The sequence below is a fragment of the Bombus fervidus genome, unplaced genomic scaffold (genome assembly GCF_041682495.2).
Source record: "Bombus fervidus isolate BK054 unplaced genomic scaffold, iyBomFerv1 scaffold0054, whole genome shotgun sequence".
NCBI classification, from domain to species: domain Eukaryota; kingdom Metazoa; phylum Arthropoda; class Insecta; order Hymenoptera; family Apidae; genus Bombus; species Bombus fervidus.
This window is the reverse complement of record NW_027212617.1, coordinates 30001-37500: the sequence shown is the minus strand read 5'-3', so window position 1 is coordinate 37500 and position 7500 is coordinate 30001.

The following is a 7500-nucleotide window of genomic DNA, read 5'->3' as shown; positions in this document are numbered from 1 at the left end:
GATAGCGATGCCGCGTTCGTAGTACGTCCGTCGATGCGCACGACGGGCGTACGCGGCGCGGCTCGGCGAGGCACAAACGGTGTACGTACGAAGAGGAGAAGAAGAAGAAGAAGAAGAAGTTTCGCTACGTACGTCGTGCGTAGCGATTTTTTTTCTTTAAAAAGAAAAAAAAGTCTGTGGTGGACTTGGTGTGGTGGCGTGTGTACGCACGAAAAAGAAATTTTTCGCTACGTGCGGCTGTCATCGATAGATGATGGTCGTGCGTAGCGATTTTTGTTTTCTTTAAAGTCCAAAAGCAATACGCCGCTGGACTTTGAATTTTTTTAAGTATGCTTGAGAAAGCAATACGCCGCTGGACTTTGAATTTTTTTATGTATGCTTGAAAAAGCAATACGCCGCTGGACTTGAATTTTTATATGCGGCGAAAGCAATACGCCGCTGACTTTGAATTTTTATATGCGCCGAAAGCAATACGCCGCTGGACTTTGAATTTTTATATGCCGGCGAAAGCAATACGCCGCTGGACTTTGAATTTTTATATGCCGGCAAAAGCAATACGCCGCTGGACTTTGAATTTTTATATGCCAGCGAAAGCAATACGCCGCTGGACTTTGAATTTTTTTATATGCCGGCAAAAGCAATACGCCGCTGGACTTTGAATTTTTATATGCCAGCGAAAGCAATACGCCGCTGACTTTGAATTTTTTAAGTATGCTTGAAAAAGCAATACGCCGCTGGACTTTGAATTTTTATATGCCAGCGAAAGCAATACGCCGCTGGACTTTGAATTTTTTTATATGCCGGCAAAAGCAATACCGCGCTGGACTTTGAATTTTTATATGCCAGCGAAAGGCAATACGCCGCTGGACTTTGAATTTTCATATGCCAGCGAAAGCAATACGCCGCTGGACTTTGAATTTTTATATGCCGGCGAAAGCAATACGCCGCTGGACTTTGAATTTTTATATGCCAGCGAAAGCAATACGCCGCTGGACTTTGAATTTTATATGCCGGCGAAAGCAATACGCCGCTGGACTTTGAATTTTTATATGCCAGCGAAAGCAATACGCCGCTGGACTTTGAATTTTTAAGTATGCTTGAAAAAGCAATACGCCGCTGGACTTTGTCGCGTGCGCTTGAAAAAGGAATTTCGCTGCGTACGCCGTAGATGGTCGTACGTAGCGAGTTTTTTTCCTTTAAATCAATGTTCGTCGAGTGCGATTCAAAAGCAATACGCCGCTGGACTTTGTCGTTTTCAAGCAAAAACCAATACTCCGCTGGAATCGACAATTTAATTCCAAACACAATTTCGCTACGTACGGCCGTCGATGCGAACGATGGTCGTACGTAGCGATTTTTTTTTTCCTTTAAATCCAATAGAGATAACGTCTCGAGGGCGTGCCCGGGCGCCACTCCCCCCCCCCCAACCCCCCGCATGCGCGGGTCAGCGCCGGGGTACGTACGATATTCTTAAGGTACGTACGTACGTACGAAAATACGGACGACGTAATTCGCAAGGGCGAGACGCGCGCTCGCTCCTCTTTTACTTTTCGTTCTCTCGTTTTTTCCTTCTTTCACCATCGACCAAACCCGCTCTCGATCGATCCAAGAAACGAGACGAAAGTAACGAAAAATTAACGTAACGAAAATATACCGTGGACGTACGAAGTAACGGTCGCGATCGTTGCTCGCTCGCTGCGCTCGCTCGAACTTATACTAGCCCAACCCAAACCGATCCCGCGAGTTTCTCCGATTTCACGAGAAATCGAGGAACGAACGCGAAAAAGGGATTGGTTTTGGGTTGGGCTAGTTTTTTTTTCGAGCGAGCGCAGCGAGCGAGCAACGCTCGAGAGCCCGTCTGACTTTGAAAAATTTTCGTACCGAACGGTTATTTCCAGTTATTTCGCTTAAAAGCGTTGTGATGCGTATATATTTTTACATAAATGGGAATATCATGTATTCCTACGTCGGATTAAGCGTTATTTCGTCCCGAGAACGTTAAAAAAAAATTTTAATCGAACCGTTTTTTCGAATTTTTTCGCTTAAAAGCGTTACAAGGTGCTAATATTTGTGCATAAATCGCTTTAGAATGACGTTTTACAGCGGGATTAAGCGTTTATTTCGTCGCTGGAAAGTTATATAAAAAAAGTATGATCGCGCCCGGGACGTTGGAACTTAGTCGCATTCTCGACCGGTACGTAGGGACTTAGAAAAATTTTCGACCGAAAAGTTATTTCGAGTTATTTCGCTTAAAAGCGTTATAAGTATGAATATTTTTATAGAAATCGTTATGGTTCGACGAATTCTAGTCGACTGTAACGATTTCGTTTTATTTTTTTAAAAAATTGCCCCCTCCGGACCGACATGACGCGGCGGTTGGCACTTCGTCGATCCCCGGCCGGTACGTAGGGACTTAGAAAAATTCCGGTCCAAAAAGTTATTTCGGAGTTATCTCGCTAAAAAGCGTTACGAGGTATGAATATTTTTATATAAATGGCAATATTATGTATTTCTACGTCGGGATTAAGCGTTTATTTCGTCCCGAGAACTTTAAAAAAAAATTTTTAATCGAACCGTTTTTTCGAATTTTTTCGCTTAAAAGCGTTACAAGGTACGAATATTCTTGCATAAATCGCTTTAGAATGACGTTTTACGTCGGATTAAGCGTTTATTTCGTCGCTGGAAAGTATATAAAAAAAGTATGATCGCGCCCGGACGTTGGAACTTAGTCGCATTCTCGACCGGTACGTTGGACTTAGAAAAATTTCGGACCGAAAAGTTTTTTTCGAGTTATTTCGTTAAAAAGCGTTACGAGGTATGAATATTTTTATAGAAATCGTTATGGTTCGACGAATTCTAGTCGAACGTAACGATTTCGTTTTATTTTTTTAAAAAATTGCCCCCTCCGGACCGACATGACCGGGCGGTTGGCACTTCGTCGATCCCCCGGCCGGGACGTAGGGACTTAGAAAAATTCCGGACCGAAAAGTTATTTGAGTTATCTCGCTTAAAAGCGTTATGATGCGTATATATTTTTACATAAATAGCAATATTACGTATTTCTACGTCGGGATTAAGCGTTTATTTCGTCCCGACAACGTTAAAAAAAAATTTTTAATCGAACCGTTTTTTCGAATTTTTTCGCTTAAAAGCGTTATAAGGTGCGAATATTCTTGCATAAATCGCTTTAAAATGACGTTTTACATCGGGATTAAGCGTTTATTTCGTCCCCGAAAGGTGCCGTAAAAAATTTACGATCGCGCCCGAGACGTTGGAACTTAGTCGCATTCTCGAGCGGTACGTTGGGACTTAGAAAAATTTCGGACCGAAACGTTATTTCGAGTTATTTCGCTTAAAAGCGTTACGAGGTATGAATATTTTTATAGAAATCGTTATGGTTCGACGAATTCTAGTCGAACGTAACGATTTCGTTTTATTTTTTTAAAAAATTGCCCCCTCCGGACCGACATGACCGGGAGGTTGGCACTTCGTCGATCCCCGGCCGCGTACGTAGGGACTTAGAAAAATTTCGGACCGAAAAGTTATTTCGAGTTATCTCGCTTAAAAGCGTTACGAGGTATGAATATTTTTATATAAATGGGAATATTATGTATTTCTACGTCGGGATTAAGCGTTTATTTCGTCCCGAGAACTTTAAAAAAAATTTTTTAATCGAACCGTTTTTTCGAATTTTTTCGCTTAAAAGCGTTACAAGGTGCTAATATTTGTGCATAAATCGCTTTAAAATGACGTTTTACATCGGGATTAAGCGTTTATTTCGTCGCTGGAAAGTTATATAAAAAAAGTACGATCGCGCCCGGGACGTTGGAACTTAGTCGCATTCTCGAGCGGTACGTAGGGACTTAGAAAAATTTCGGACCGAAAAGTTTTTTCGAGTTATTTCGTTAAAAAGCGTTATGAGGTACGAATATTTTTATATAAATGGGAATGTTATTAAGTTTTACGTCGGGATTAAACGTTTATTTGGTCCCGAAAACGTTAAAAAAAAATAGTGGACCGACGCGACTCGGCCCGTCGGACTTTGTCATACTCTCCACCGGTACGTAGGGACTTAGAAAAATTTTCGACCGAAAAGTTTTTTCGAGTTATTTCGCTTAAAAGTGTTATAAGGTATGAATATTTTTATATAAATCGCTATATTATTATATTTTACGTCGGGATTAAACGTTTATTTGGTCCCGAAAACGTTAAAGAAAAATAGTGGACCGACGCGACTCGGCCCGTCGGACTTGGTCATACTCTCCACCGGTACGTAGGGACTTAGAAAAATTTTCGACCGAAAAGTTTTTTCGAGTTATTTCGCTTAAAAGTGTTATAAGGTATGAATATTTTTATATAAATCGCTATATTATTATATTTTACGTCGGGATTAAACGTTTATTTGGTCCCGAAAACGTTAAAAAAAAATAGTGGACCGACGCGACTCGGCCCGTCGGACTTGGTCATACTCTCCACCGGTACGTAGGGACTTAGAAAAATTTTCGACCGAAAAGTTTTTTCGAGTTATTTCGCTTAAAAGTGTTATAAGGTATGAATATTTTTATATAAATCGCTATATTATTATATTTTACGTCGGGATTAAACGTTTATTTGGTCCCGAAAACGTTAAAAAAAAATAGTGGACCGACGCGACTCGGCCCGTCGGACTTGGTCATACTCTCCACCGGTACGTAGGGACTTAGAAAAATTTTCGACCGAAAAGTTTTTTCGAGTTATTTCGTTAAAAAGCGTTATAAGGTACGAATATTTTTATATAAATCGCTATATTATTATATTTTACGTCGGGATTAAACGTTTATTTGGTCCCGAAAACGTTAAAGAAAAATAGTGGACCGACGCGACTCGGCCCGTCGGACTTGGTCATACTCTCCACCGGTACGTAGGGACTTAGAAAAATTTTCGACCGAAAAGTTTTTTCGAGTTATTTCGTTAAAAAGCGTTATAAGGTACGAATATTTTTATATAAATCGCTATATTATTATATTTTACGTCGGGATTAAACGTTTATTTGGTCCCGAAAACGTTAAAAAAAAATAGTGGACCGACGCGACTCGGCCCGTCGGACTTGGTCATACTCTCCACCGGTACGTAGGGACTTAGAAAAATTTTCGACCGAAAAGTTTTTTCGAGTTATTTCGTTAAAAAGCGTTATGAGGTATTAATATTTTTATATAAATCGTTGTATTATTATATTTTACGTCGGGATTAAACGTTTATTTGGTCCCGAAAACGTTAAAAAAAAATTTTTTATTCGAAAGGTTTTTTTGAATTATTTCGCTTAAAAGCGTTATAAGGTGCGAATATTCTTGCATAAATCGCTTTAAAATGACGTTTTACATCGGGATTAAGCATTTATTTCGTCGCTGAAAAGTTATATAAAAAAAGTATGATCGCGCCCGGGACGTTGGAACTTAGTCGCATTCTCGAGCGGTACGTAGGGACTTAGAAAAATTTCGGACCGAAAAGTTTTTTCGAGTTATTTCGTTAAAAAGCGTTATGAGGTATGAATATTTTTATATAAATCGCTATATTATTGTATTTTACGTCGGGATTAAACGTTTATTTCGTCCGTGGAAGGTTAAAAAAAAACGGACGGATACGACCGGGCCTTTGGAACTTTGTCTCATTCTGGACCGGTACGTTGGGACTTAGAAAAATTTCGGCCGGCGGAAAAGTCCGAAATACTTATTTCGAGTTATTTCGTTAAAAAGCGTTATAAGGTATAAATATTTTTGCGGAAACGGTTATATCTCTATTAAATACAACTGGATTAAACGTTTTTTCGAATTTTTTAAAAAATTTGTGTTCGACGAACTGACACGACTGCGATATTTGTTTAATTATTTCGTTAATTAACGTTGCAAGGTATATATTTTTTTGCATATTTCTCGTTGTTTCAACGTGTTCTAATCGATTAAGAACGTGGTTTTTGTCCGTATTCGTTAAAAGAGGTGGTTTACTGATGCGATTTTGAAAAAAAAAAAAAAAATTAAATTTTTCGATAAAAACTCGTTTAAAATATTAAAATAAGCGGTGCGTTAAAATATCTCGACGATAGGACGTTTTATAAGGGTACTTTATTGGAACAAAGTGGTCGAGCGTTTCAGAGACTAAGTCCGACGGTACGTTGGGACTTAGAAAAATTTCGGCCGGCGGAAAAGTCCGAAAAGCTTATTTCGAGTTATTTCGTTAAAAAGCGTTATAAGGTATAAATATTTTTGCAGAAACGGTTATATCTCTATTAAATACAACTGGATTAAACGTTTTTTTCGAATTTTTTAAAAAATTAGTGTCCGTCGAACTGACACGACTGCGATATTTGTTTAATTTTTTCGTTAATTAACGTTGCAAGGTATATATTTTTTTGCATATTTCTCGTTGTTTTAACGTGTTCTAATCGATTAAGAACGTGGTTTTTGTCCGTATTCGTTAAAAGAGGTGGTTTACTGATGCGATTTTGAAAAAAAAAAAAAAATTAAATTTTTCGATAAAAACTCGTTTGAAATATTAAAATAAGCGGTGCGTTAAAATATCTCGACGATAGGATGTTTTCTAAGGGTAGTTTATTCGAAAAAAGTGGTCGAGCGTTTCAGAGACTAAGTCCGACGGTACGCTCTAACGGAGGTTTTACATGGTAAGCGCCCGGCCGCTGGCCCGGCCGGCGCCGACCGTCCGGCCGGCGCTTTGGTATCTATAAGAGACACGTCGAGTCGGACGGTCCGGACGGAACAGCGTCGAGCGCGTGGCTATTCTACGGCCTCGGTTGAGAATTCAGTCACCGCTCCTCGAGTCTTAGTGAACTTTTTTACTATTTCTCGACTGTTCCTTCGTTCTCGTATCGACTCTTTCTCTACACTGCTGCGCCGCGGGTCGCTGTCCTGGACGTAATGACCAAATAACGTGGCAAGGTTCCCCTTAGTCGGGAAGCTGGATCCTGTATGCTCGCACTAACTTTAAAAAAAGTTAGGGCAGTGTGCTTGTTACTAACTGAGTATCAATTCATGCTGGTTCGGCAGAGACCGTTCCAAAACTTATGTTATAGCGTACGCAGTACGTTTTAAACATACGAAAGGCTAATGGGGAGCGTACTACCTTTTAGGAAGTGCGTTCTTTCTGATTGGAGAATATCAAAAGAACGAACGAATATGTTTCTTACGAGGACGGTACGTTCAGCATGCAGTTTACGTGCTTTTTACCGCTAAGGCATATTCGTTCAACCAACAAACCATTCTTACAGAATGATCCTATGAACAGAATGATCTTAAAATATTCCACACAAACAATCAAACGAACGAAAGAAAGTAAAGAGAGAGTGGCGAAATGAGAGAGAGTAGTGGCGTTCGACGTTACAACGGGAATTAAAAGGGTGTCGTCGAACGTTCACTAAGAACGAAAAGTCTCGTCGTACGGTGTTACGGACCCACCTACGACACTCTGAGGCTATTTTAAAAAGAGAGTCTTTTGACTCTAATATATAAT